Source organism: Amphiura filiformis, chromosome 12 (assembly GCF_039555335.1).
Source record: "Amphiura filiformis chromosome 12, Afil_fr2py, whole genome shotgun sequence".
Lineage (NCBI taxonomy): Eukaryota > Metazoa > Echinodermata > Ophiuroidea > Amphilepidida > Amphiuridae > Amphiura > Amphiura filiformis.
Window position 1 is genome coordinate 41,324,360 of NC_092639.1, and position 14,009 is coordinate 41,338,368.

The 14,009-nt window shown below is 36.8% G+C and overlaps 1 long non-coding RNA gene across 1 annotated transcript; it reads right to left on the minus strand.

Moving 5' to 3' along the window:
- Positions 1 to 2,353: 2,353 nt before the first annotated feature.
- Positions 2,354 to 13,474, minus strand: LOC140166201 (uncharacterized). Its single transcript, XR_011860826.1, has 3 exons — positions 13,407 to 13,474; positions 7,105 to 7,244; positions 2,354 to 3,466 (listed from the first exon to the last, which is right to left on the minus strand). It is a non-coding gene; the product is annotated as an uncharacterized lncRNA (long non-coding RNA).
- Between the last annotated feature and the right edge of the window lie 535 nt (positions 13,475 to 14,009).

Here is a 14,009-nt window from a genome sequence, read left to right on the forward strand (position 1 = left end):
TAACTTTAGTAGGGTAGCAAAAAGATTGCTTTATTCACAGATTTATACATTTTCAAATCAACAAAATGAATGTCAAGTTATGCAAAGAAATGTTTTGTAATTGATTTTACCATTTTGGACACACCGCTCAAAAGCTTCTAGAAATACCCATACATGTCAATAAATCATTGTTTTAAATTGCAAGATGATTGTATGGGTGACTGGGTTATCGTATACATAAAATGAAAGAACACAAAAACACCATTAAATCAATCAAAACATTGATATCGAGAATGTTTTTGTACATTACATGTATAGGATGTGGAAAAGTGCAACTTTTTCTGAAAGCATCATTTTGGAAAATGTGATTATTTTTAGCCAAAACAAACAGATTCTTATTAAAAAGAACTTTGGGAGGGTAGGAAAATAATTCCTTTATTCACATGTTTTAAATTTTTCAAATCAACGAAATGTATGTCAAGTTAAGCAAAGAAATGTTTTGTAATTTTAAGGGGGAGTTATTTTTGTGAACCCTTTATGTAATGATGCTTCCCATGTTTCAGAGCAGTTAACAAAAATTTGAAAACTTGAGTTGCAATGGCATGAAATCAGAAGGACTGCTCTTAACTTAAAATAGCTTGAATGGATTTCCTTAAAACACTGAAGATGCACAACATGTTTTTTATATTATGCTTTTTCTGTCGGCTAAAACTACATTAATTTATTCAAAAGAAGTTGTATTATCTGTATGTGTGTATAATGTGTATACACTCTGTAGATTTGGGACAGCAGGTGCGATTCAACAGCAACGCGAGTCAAATATTGTTACCGAGTCGTCAAGGCCAAACACACCTTTCACCCAAATTCACTTCAGAGTGCACAAGAAAACACACTGTTTGAAAAGTTAACAGTATCTGAATAAATAAAAGTAAAACATGATAATCTTCTGATACATAAACATAAATAAATGTCCCGTTCTATAGCACTCTTTTACAAAATAAGATGTAATCTGCAAATTCCCAAGACTAATTTTAAACATTAACCTTTCATATTACACCACTTCCTGGGGAATTTCCAAAATGATGTAATATCCACTTTACATTCTAGGGGATTCCGAGTACATAAATAGTCCTGACTTTGTTTACTGTGATTACACGGTAAAGGGAATTCCCAACTTTCATGAAGTCGCTTTAAATTGTATGATAAATGATCAAATTGAATTACTCAGTGCTACAGTAATATGTTCTCAAGCAGAAGCAGATGTGTCTAAAGGTTTAAAAACCTATGCCTTGGAATGAATTGGATAATGTGACATGTTGTATACATACATAAAATAACATTGCATAGCTTGAGACGTTTCCAAAACTAAGGAAATGATAATTGATTTTAGGACGTCAAGTACAACTCCAAACCCTAGTGGTGAAGGGTAGTAATGTGGAGCATGTGTCCTCATATAAATATCTTGGCACTATGATTGAGGGAGGGCGAGTTAGCGCAGCGGTAGTTCCCTCGCTTTGCACCACTGAGGTCCCGGGGTCAAGCCCCGGCGTGGCCCAAGGACTCATGTGCACTTGGTTTATCCCGATCCATGTTTGCTCTCGCAGGTTTTCTCCGGGATCTCCGGTTTCCTCCTGCTTTCAAAATCGGTGATTAGTTGTTTCGTTATCAAAAACTTCCTTCACCCAATGGAATTTGGGGAGCTGCAGAAAATGGGTGGATGTTACAATCTAAGTGCGGATAGGTTTGCGCCAGGTTCGGCTGCAACTAGCCTAGTTGATGCGATCTGATTGTGATGATTCACCACGCAGCGAAATTACAGCGCTTTGAATCCTCTGGAAAAAGCGCTATATAAATTCTGAAATTTATTTATTTATTTTGATGACAAACTCAATTGGCATACACATGAAGATTACTCAGGCGTGTAGCAAGTGGGGGACAGGATGGACAAAGTCCATGGGCCCCGAGGTTCAGGGACCCGAGCACAAAAGCGAAAAATTAAATAAGGGCTGATAATGGAGAGCAGGGCATGATTTTTATAGCATTGGGCCAGATGGGCCGGGTCCCGGCATTGGGGGCCCCAAAATTGCCCTATGCATCTTTCTTGTAACCCCAATAACAGCATCTTTTTGGTCAAAATAGGGCAAAATTGTAAAATTTTCCACGCTCGCGCTCATTCAAATTCAGAAATTTATGTTGATCTGGGGCCAAGATAGTCTGAAATTGAATTCAACAAAATATGTTAGTCCCCTTAGTCCCCCAGTTAAACCAAAACTTGGCCACTGACTTGAGTGCATATACCTTCCTCGGCATGTGAGTTCGGGCCTCCAAATTTTGGCCTGGTCCAGGGCCCCAATAAGGTAGGCTAAATCCGCCCTGGTTAAAAGGGCCCGTACTGCTCCTTGTCCATAGGCCCCTGATGCTCTTGCTACGCCCCTGAGATTACTTGATCAAAGACTGAACTCTAGAATTACATTGGCACCTCATTCGCTAGTCAAACTGCGTAGCAACGTGTGACCTACAATCCCGGACAAAATGTGTTCGAACACCCAATTCCCCTGTTCTTCTTAGTACAGTGCGCACGCTATACGAGTCACTGGAAACTAAGGATTATAGTAGTGTTATCTCAATGTTCATCTTCAGCATACGTACCCTTCCCCTTTCCCCACCAAACAATGTTGGGAGAAGATATGGTGAAGATGAGCATATTGGGCATGCAAACATTATACAGGGGTAGAGAGGGCGACCATTTCCAATAAGCCCTTAAAAGTGTTCGAATAATTATTTCTAAGATTGTAGTTTTTTTATGTGATAATCAGACAAAGCAGAAGGACAACGACACCGCTGAAGTAATTTGCTGAATAGTATAATAAAGTATTACTTGACTTGTCTGGACTTGACTTGGCTAATCATCAGCATTGAAATAGGGCCAGTCAGCAGGCCATTGGCCTGTAACTTTTTGGCCTGGCCGGTAACTTTTCTGACTGGCATCTAGTTGCCGGCCCGGCTGGCCGGTAACTTTTTAAGGTCAAGCCCGGCTGGCCTGTAACTTTTTGAGGCATATTTCGAACACTGCTAATCATTCACAAAATCTTAAGAAAGGTTATATTATAGTTCACATTATTTGCCAAATATAGTTTCCATATGTTTTAAGAACATGCTTCTCATTCTAATAAGGTAGGAATTTGACTTGAATTTATAGCCACATTGTCAGCTTTACAATGAGTTCTGCTAACACTGGTAATATGAAATGACCACTCACTGAAACAAATCCATGTAAATGTGCTGGTCTTAAAAGCCTTTCATTTCTAAATAGATAAAGTGAATGTATTTGTTCATCATATTTATGCAGCTTGTATCATTCATTTTTATACGCATATCTGTGGATGTTGACAATTGAGAAAGTTTCCCCTCTGCTAACATGACTGACTGTGTCGCTATGGATGTTGTCACTTGTTCCTTGTAGCATCAACGAGGGCATCAAATGATTCTATGGATAAAAGAGTCACAGAAAGAGAAGATAGTAAGAAATACATACATTTGTACAATTGACTGTGGATACTCATGAATGTGTTATTAGCATTTTGGAAGTTATAATTAATGTAACTTTATTTCCTGATCTGCTTGTACTGCATGTTAGCCACACTCCAGCAATAGTGGAATTCCTTTCTTTTGTTTGAATAAACATAGTTCAAAAGCATTTGGAACCGGGTTGCTTTTGTATTACATTCACCTAGTTTTTCGAAAATGGCACATGGACACTTAAAATGACATGCATATGAATATTTGTGTTGCGTATCTGGATAATATTGTTTACAGAATTGCTAATATAACTGGAATAAGAATAATACAATAATTTCAAGGCTTTATTGGACAAAGCAACTTCAAATAGTGCAATAGGGGTGACCGAGCAGTGTTTGCCCTTTTTTTTTTTTAGTCTAGGGATGTCAATTTTAAGGTTAGAAGGGACCTGACTGAGCCATATGAAAGCCATGTGTCTTGGCTACATACAAACCTAATCTCAGGACTGCAAGCCTTATAATAGTAAAGGAGACAAACAAATTTGTGAAGCGGGGCAGGGTCACCCATATGCATATGGTGGGCTCAGTGGGGCCATAAAAAGTTAAAAATACTGCATATAACAATAACTATAAAACAAACGTTTAGTAAAGGGTAAATTGGGCAGTCATTTACTTCCGGGGAATCCATATTAAATAAATTGGAAGAGAATAATGTATGCTAAGTCCAAAATGAGCTAAAACTTTATTTACAGCTTCGGGGATTATGGTTTAGGACATGAAATAGTGCAATGAGATTTCAGTTTACATGCACTACAATCGTGCAGCAAATCATGTTACAGTTGTCATATTTGGCAGATGAATAGTATTTATGGCTACGCGTTTTGAACTCGTTACCCAAAAATGGTGGTTTTGTTACGCTTTTCCAAATTGAGACTCCTTCAAATTGTTATATCTCTGCTTAAACAGGTATTGAAGTGTGTTTGGTGTCATGTTGTAGCTAAATGTGTGCCCTAACAGACCTCCAAAGGAGAATTGTTTATCAGCTAAGATAGTGGAGTTAGTTGTTTGAGTTCAGAATGACCGAGGTGGGGGATGAGGCGGTGGCGGATGAGGCGGTGGCGGTATTTGCAAAGTCTATGGGAAATAAAGATTTTGTGTGTGCGCGTTGAATCAACTGATCATATCTTTGCATCCATATGGGCTACAGACATGGTTAAGAGCTCTTTTGAAAAATTATTTATTCTGCTAATTGTTTTTAATCATTTTGAACTCTTTATGATTGGTTTAGTCTATGAAATGCAAACTTTTATGTGCAAAACTACCTGTTTTCATACTAAACACTGTAGTAAGCAATGCGGATGTCTTCAAAATCTAAAAGTTGCCCTAAATTTTAATTACTTATCCTATCATAGTCATAGTTTACATTTTCTGAGAGGAAATTTGATGGGGAATCTAATTATGGACTTACTTTTTTTGTATGTGTTAGGGGTAAAATGTTTCAGTTCAAAATATGTTGAATTGTAAAAAATTTGAACATATTTTGGGACACCCTGTATTCCAAGATTACCAAACAGCTGTGATTTTTTTTTCTTCCAAAGTCAGTAGGCTCCTCCTAACCTCTAACCAAATCAATGTTGTTTACTTTCAGTTTATAACTGCAAGTTAGTAATAAGCAATACATTAAGTGACCCATTTTTTATTTGGATTTTTTTAATTCCACCCTGTATAACTTCAAGGTCACCCTGTACAATGAGTTGAAATGTGTATATTTAAATTGCTTTTGCCTCCAGCTTTCCAAAAATGTATACTTTTGCTAGTTTAGGGTTGAAATCATTAATTTTTTTTTTTTTTTAGGTCAACCATGAATGATCCTACCATTTAGGTCTAGGTCCAGGGACACTACAAAACCGAAAAAATAAAAACTTTTGAAACTTCGAGTATAGTCCCACCCCCAATTTTGAAAAATGTTCACCCAAAAAGCGGGGTGGGACTATACTCAAATCATCTGGTAATTAAAATTTTACAGTAACTTTTAGATTTTGAAGACACCCTACAGTGTTTGATATGAAAACAGGTAGTTTTGTATGGAAAAGTTTGTATTTTCTAGACAAAACCAATAAGTAGAATTGTTTAGCTGTAAGTTCATGAGTCTTTTAGATGCTAAATAGAGTAAAAATCCAATTTACAGTCTTTACAGAAGCAGATTATGCACTAAAAATATCAATCCCATAGAGTTTGTGTGTGCCACATCCCCCACCTCCACATCCCCCACCTCCACCACTCTGCCCATTCTGAATTCTATGAAGCAGTGTCAGTATTAAAAAGGCTAACAGAATTCTTTTTACTGGGTTGAAAGTGCATTTTATTTAGCAATAAAATGAGACCACAAGCGTGACAATAACTTCTTGCTTGGCAGAGATATCATCATTTAATTTGAGTCGAATTTGGGAAAATGTAACATTGCCACCTTTTTTGAGTGGCGAGTTCAAGACGCATACGACCACACATCAACACGGTGATTTTGCTGTTCACTCATGGAGATCGAACGACGAACGGCCAGCGCAGCGTGGACCCACAAGATGTCAGCATTCAACACCACACTGATTATCTCTATTTTATATGCAAAATCTCAACATGAACTGTGAAAAGGTCTAGTGTAGGTTCATATGGCAAAGCCCCAAGAAGTTAGAGAATTAACTGAAATTGCAGGGCAAAAATGCAACCTGGAATTATAGAAATGGATACAAATAAACCTGATTGGTGGGGTCCAGGGAGGCATTTATATTTAATACAAAGCCCTTCAGCAAAAAATATTCCAAATATGAAAATATAGGGATTATAGGGCTTTTTGAAACTTTCTAGGGAAATATAGGAAAATCTTAAAAATATAGGAAATATAGGACCACTTGCAGCCCTGCTCATAGAGCTAAACTGCTCAAATAAAGAAAGTCCGCAGTCATACAACCCATCCTACACCAAAACCTGATCTTATTATGACAATTTGATTGATACGGTCGTATGCAGAATCTTGTTAGCTCAATTTGATACCCAATTTGCTACCAAACACTCAAAAGTGACAAAGGTTGATACCAGTTTATGGCATTTGGTGCATTTTCGAAAGTTGCAAATCAAAACGAAGCACGCAGTCGAAATGGCTTAGCGTGGCAATATGGTCAACCTTGCTTGCCCACGATGGGCCCCTGTCGACTATCCCAAATGCGCGCTTTATTCAATTGTCAATTTAAAACGCATGGATTGCTACAGTGATTTACTAATGAATACTAGAGCACGATGCGATCGATATGACCTAGCGGTTGTTTCGGGCTATGTCAATATGTCAATGGTCGTGCTCTGCCATTCACCTCTACAGGTTCGCGTGGTCTGTTTTTAATTTGCAACTTTTGAAAATGCACCAAATTTCATATACTGCTATCAATCTCTATGAATTTAGAGATTTGGGTAGCAAATTTGGGTCCAAATTGCAGCTAACAAGATTCTGCACACGCCCTTATCAATCAAATTGGCATAACAAGATTAGGGTTTGGTGTAGGACGGGTTAACTGAATGCGGACTTTCTTTATTTGAGGTGTTTAGATGAACACCTTACCTGAGCCAAACACCTGTAAAATGTACAACATTGTCTGATTGCAGCTCTTGTGAAGTTCGGCAGAGAGAACAGAAAAGTATTTTTGCAACTGTTACAGCACTCTTGTTGTAATCTCCTTTCACATATTTAGCAAGCAAAATCTGGAAAAGAACAAAAAAATAGGTTGAAGAAGAACTTCTCATATATTTATGTTACCATCCACAGTTTGTAGTCTTCCATTCATTTTTTTTTGCCTTTAACTATATTCATACATGTTTGATTTTATCTCTGAGCAGCAGCGGACTGTTTGATTTGCCTAGCTATAAGATAGGAGTTTCTCTCTGTAAACCTGTTGACTCCATATTAGAATTTTTGGCCTCCACACATATGTGGAGCTTGTGTTATCATCCAAATGGTTGTTTGTTTTGGCTTGTCCGGGCGGAAGCAAAACCATTAATCTACTCTGCAGCTTAAACTTCAAATGGTGATAGGACATAGTGGTCTAATCTGCTGTATTATAGTTCTATGTCATGTTTTATTTGCATATTTATGAATATTAATAAGCTAATTTGCATATTTTGCCTACATTTTCATAAATCTACTCAGCAGCTTTTATTGCATATTTTACCCACATTTTCATTAATAATCCACTCTGCAGATTTAACACAACATCATAACAACCAATCAACTTCATTCTTGGTATATTGCGATAGTATACATGCATGGTGGCCCGATGTGCTGTATAGTTTTGCATCATATACTATTGGCATATTTATGAATATAAACCCTAATGCTAAATATGGTTTTTGGCTATCAGAAATTAAAGGAGAAGAGGAATGAAAAAAGGAGAAGATGAACAAATTTTTCACTTGGCAACCTGGGATTCGAACCATAGACACCCACTTGTAGCTACGGTGGTGTCACTGGCCCATCAGCCATCGATTCCCTGGGTATGACAATGCATACATGTGCAGTGGTTTTCTTTGTAAGATTTTATAGAGTTAAGCATGCCCCAATGAAGGAAAATGTAGGCCTACTAACCCTAACGCTAATCATGGGTTTTGGCTATCGGAAAGGAATATGCCTATTTTGTATTAAAAGTATGTACTTTTGCACACTTATGCAAAACCACATACTTTTGGAAAAGTAATTGTACATACATGTATACCGTATAATAAAAACCACTTTAAAAGGGAGTGCTCAGGCATGATTGGAACACATGGTTGTGCAATGTAGGTCGTTGGTGTTGAATAATGTCGCGTTTCTTATAATTAGGGCTAATGATATTGTTTTATATGTAGGCCTACATAAGATTAAGATATCAGATTGTGAAGATCCTTAAGCATTTTGATTAAAAGGGTAAATCGTTCCACTAGGTGATTAGCTCTTCAATATTTAGAGACTGCATATCTACTAATGTAGAGTCTGTTGGGATGTATATATAGGATATGATGTGTGATAGATAATGATAAGGTTTCTTATGATTTGGATGATTCATAAATAGTTTTAGGAAATACAGTAAAATTTTATCGTTCCAGAAGGCTGATTATAGCATTGTCCAAAATGATATGAATATCCCTTAGTCTGTTTTTGGTATTTTTGTTTTGTTTTTGGTAGGGAAGTGCAAAATTATGATGAAGCTGGAGGGGATCATGAAATAACCAAAAACTTGTATAATTTAATACAAACTCAATTAAAATTGTATGAAAACAACAAGGCTTTAATTAAAGATGATTTCCTTCAAATTTTAAATTTGTTTTATACTCAAAATGCTGAAATAATCACTAGTAATAATTATCGGAAGGGTTTCTGTCCATTTTGAGCTGAAATAACAAGGTAAAATGAAAGAAACCCTGCTGGTTAGTTATTTTGGCCATTTAACACGCAGTTCTATAGGAGGACATAATGTCACAATTCTTTGAATTATATAAATGACATTATGTCAAACTTTGTTCTGTTGACCTACAAACACAACCAATTTGGCTGATTCCATTTAGGTGCAAGTTGTGACATGTGTAAACATTACAAATATGCCAAAAAAAGTCAGGTTTGAAAAATATTAACCAATTTCATATTACATGTATAAGATGGTACATTGTGGCTTTAACATCAGAACTTACCATAGTCTTTAGAATAAATCAAAAGGCAATGTGTTATTTTAGAAAATATTGAATTAGAATACAGTTAGCTTAGAATATGTATGAATATAATATCTAGAAGAATAAACAGGGAAACAACATTTTGATGATATTCATTATGCACTGGACTTCAACTTGAAAGAGGGTAAAAGCAGGGATATGAGGTAAAAGTTAAAGGTTTAAAACGGGATCTATTAAAATGCTGAAAACCTCATTAGTGCCACTTACTTTCAACTAGAGAGTAAAAGTAAAAGTTGAAGGAAATAATGAAACTAAACCTATTCAGGTAATGCATCAAAATACTGTGTGCAATGTAATGGAGAAGGTAAACATTTGGCCTTAAAATTCAATGTTGTTTAAATAATGTTGTTAAATGCTGGACTGATTATATCAAATCCATACCCTGGTCAGAACAAGCCTTCTTACCTCTCAATGCAAATTTAAGTAAGAAGTTTATGGGTATTTGGTATTGTACATTGTATTGGCCATGTACACTGACCTAGCTGGCAAACAAAATCTGATAAGTTCATGAGCAGTATGTAATTTAAATAAATAAAAAAATGTAGATATTTATATAGCGCTTTATGCCGTAAACAGCCTCAAAGCGCTTTACATTTATTCCGCCATTATTAGAATATGTTGGAACCACGTTTGCTGCCTACAAATGGCGCAGGGTTCATCAGTACAACGACTGTGACTACCCCTAACAGCTTCCCATTGCACCTGGGTGGGGTGAGGCAAGCGTGACAAAGCGCCTTGCCCAAAGGGCGCAACACGGTGGCCGGGACTTGAACCCACGCACGCCAAGCAAGCTCTCAGATTATGAGTCCAAGGTCGTAACCACTGAGCCACCGTGCCCTCAATTTACTAACTTGAACTTCCAGACCACTATCAATCTGTCAACACCTATGATTAATATCATCCCCAGGTTAAAAACCCCTCCACTATGGGCTACAGAACACAGTTTTATAAATAATTTCATGGGAAATGAGGCTAATATTCTATGTCCACCTCAAGTTAGATATCTCACTGCTGCATATATATTATGAACTATGTCATAGGGAGTGAGGTTAATTTAGTAGCTAGCATTTATAGTCTGCATTTCCATTACCAGGCATTATCCTATCAAATATTATACTATAAAATATTTATAGTGAAGACAAAGCAAAAGCATTTGCAGAAGAAGCCTGACTTGGAGCTACTTAGGTTCAAAGGTCAAGGTCTAAACTGAATGTATATATTCACTCAGGTGTACCTGAGCAAAAAATATGAAATAAATACAGGCTAGTAGTGAGTACATTGTACATCAAACTGTACATGGTTTTGTATGCAGATATAAGGCAGTTTTGAATACTTTGCACAGTATGCATTTTTGAATACATGTAGATTGCATGTGGTGTGGCTATATAGAAGAACGACTACAGGTGCACTTAGCATTACTGATATCATGTGATATGCTTTCGCCCGGGCTTCGCCGTGACCTGAACTGAGTTACTTGTGAACTGTGGAATCTTCAAATTGGCACATAGTTACGCATTCGATGCTAGAGTCCATTGCCATCGTGTTTTTGGTTGATGCATTGATTTGTACCGTAATTAATATTCATAAAACAGCATTCAAGCTTTGACTATACGCTTGGCAGCCAGAATGGTGGAAACTTAAAGTGAAAGATATCCTAATTAAAAGGAACATTTTCTAGGGCGTAAATTTTGTGTAGAAACTGAATCTGACATAAAATTTTTTTATCAACTTGAAAATTTTCCCCATAACACTGTACAGGCATATTTCTGCCTGAAGTCCCAAAATTTGAGCGAAAATTGGTGCAAAAAAAAAAAAGTCCTTCAAAATGGGGATACTCAGCCCTGGCTAAACAAAAAAAAAGTGATAAACTAGCATGTATTTTTGCATAAACCGTATAAATTTGTTCCAATAAGCTCCCATGCCCCAATAAGCACCCACCTACATACATAGGGTATTTTCAATTAAGGGTAACATTACATGTAATGTTGAAGTGACAGTTAGACGTCAAGTCGTCAATACAGTGAAATAGTTGGAGGACTACAAGTCTAGTGTAAACTTGCAATGCATTTTCTGCACCAGAAAAGCTACTACAACATCTCAGGACCTATAACATACGTAATTGGTCTCTAATAAACGCCTTTATGTAAAGATTAGGTAAACCAGGTTAAAAATAACTGTCCACCCAAAATGACTTTGTTAAGTGCCCTGGGTGCTTATACGGTACATGTATGTAGAAATTGCATTATATATATAGGCCTATATATATTGCGTATTTTGCAAAAGTACTGTATACTTTTGCATACATATATATGCAAAAACACATACTTTTGCCAAAGTTCCGGGTATGTATTAAATACTATGTACATTGTAGTTTTGCACACAGCACATGAGGTAGTTTTCAGTCAATAATGACATAATATACAAATGTATATACTTGAATTATACAAAGTATGCATTGTTGCATATACAGTAACCACTCGGGTATAAGCCCACCCCCTAGATGGCAGATTTCACTTCAAAAATGGGGTGGGCTTATACCCGGTGGTTACTGTATGTAAAAATTGCATGCAGGAGAACGACTACGTACACACATGGAAGTATGTTGCAAAAGTATGTACTTTTGTATACATGTACATAAATTTTGTAAATTGTATACAAAAACACATACCGTACTTTTGGAATTTAGTAAAAGTATGTACTTCTTCCCACGTATGTCAAAGCGGACACCCTCACGAAATCCCTATTGGTTTGTACAGGGCCTTTCAGTTCAAGAAAATTTTCTCAGCACAGAAAATACCAATTAATTTAGTATGGTAATTTATTTAAAAGTTGATTTCCCTGATAAGAAATTGAGCTTAAAATTATTTCATCAAGAGTATTTATTTGTTGCATGTTTTGTGATTTCCCCCATTGAGTGCAACGGTAAGTGTCCCCTTTGTGTCACACTAGGGGCAAGATGGAATAGCCCAATCATGGCAAAAGTGACATCATGTTGACCGACAGAATCGCAATAAGTGCAATGGATGGAACAACCCTGACCGAGAGAATTGGCTATTTTGAACTGTCGCTTAGTACAATGTACATGTACATGGCATTCATGCTTAGATTTCAAATGCAATGGTCTCGTAAAGTTTTTGTCAGAGAAGAATTAGGGGTTCATTCATGAAATTGAGGGCCCGCATGATTGATTGTTTATGCCTGAGGCATATGAATAAGCCCCTTTCATACATTCCCAAACATTCAGTGATTGTTTTTCATCAAATAATAACAAAAAATAAGATGTAAGATTGTTAACACGATTTTCTTGCATTCTTTTCACCGAAATCATCACGCTGAAGTAGCGGGCATGAATTAGGGGTTCATTCGTGTATTTTCATGACTAAATGGTTTTTAGTCATGAAAATATATGAATGAACCCAGTTCATACATACCAGTAGTACATTTTGTGATTCTTATTTCATAAAAATAATAACAAAAACGTACAAGCAACATTACCGTATATCAAAAATCATGATTTTCCTTCATTTTTCCTACCTGGCGATCGCACATCCGGGACACCAATCACGCGCGCCGTTACATAGTGTGAATGTATGAACGCTGAATATGCCCGGCTCTTGACCAATCTATATAGCACAAATGTATGAATGTCACTTGTTTACATTTTGAGAGCGTGTGCACAGTCTTGAGTACATGTATTTACGGAGGTGGGGTACTGATTGGCTGAATCGTAGCAACAGACAGATAATCTGATTAGCTGATTGTGCATCATATCGTTACTCATTGCAGATCGGCGCCCTTGAACTTGAAGTGAACACAAAGTTCCGCGTATGTCGATCATTAACAGGGCGCTCGCACCAATCTGAGCAAGGGATTGCCGTTGGCGTTGACGTTGTTCTCTGAAATCCAGTGTAGCCTCGAATGTGAAGCTCATCGGTCACTGCGGTGCACAAATTTGTGACTTGACTTCTCGAGCAAGGATACATTTTCAATTGAATGAACACTGACACAGCCTCGTCAGCCTGACATAGTGTGACAATTGTGTAATGTCGAGCCATACGATGGGTGTACTGTACATGTGTACATGATAGCTGTACACAATGTACCATGTCATGACATGATACTGAGCTTAAAATAGCTAATTTGCAAAGAAACTCAAACGCTTACCTGGCTAGGCTAGGAATGCATCAACCACACCAATTACTTCTCTGGCTTGACTGTAATAGATTCTCAAAATTTTGAGAAAATGAAATGTTTTCGAATACACTGCAAAACAACGCGTTAGCGACACCGTCGTGTGGAAATTGTTCATCATTGCGAAGGGAGACAAGCTGTGTGATGATAAAGAGAACACACCACAAAAACCTTCTTCGCATTGATTTTATACACGCAAAGTTATGAAAGTAGAGTTCACGTTTATGTGCAAAAGTAGATATTTTCCCAGTTTTAAAGTATAAATTATGTATATCATCTTAGAGAAGAACATTTTGCATACCATGGTATGCATTAGCTTTAACATTGCTCGGCTACTTGTTGAGAAAATCAGCGATACATAAAAAGACCGATTTGACGACTGCTAACTACATTTTTCCCTTGTGTATTCATGCGCAGATAGTCTTAAATATTGCCCGAGTATTCCCGTTTCTTTTTAACCTGTGTGACATTCACATTAAGAAATTGTATTTAAACACGATTTTGAACACTAAAATTGCTAATATTATATCAATTTGTCACATTTTGAATGTAAAGATGGCACTATATGACTGATAA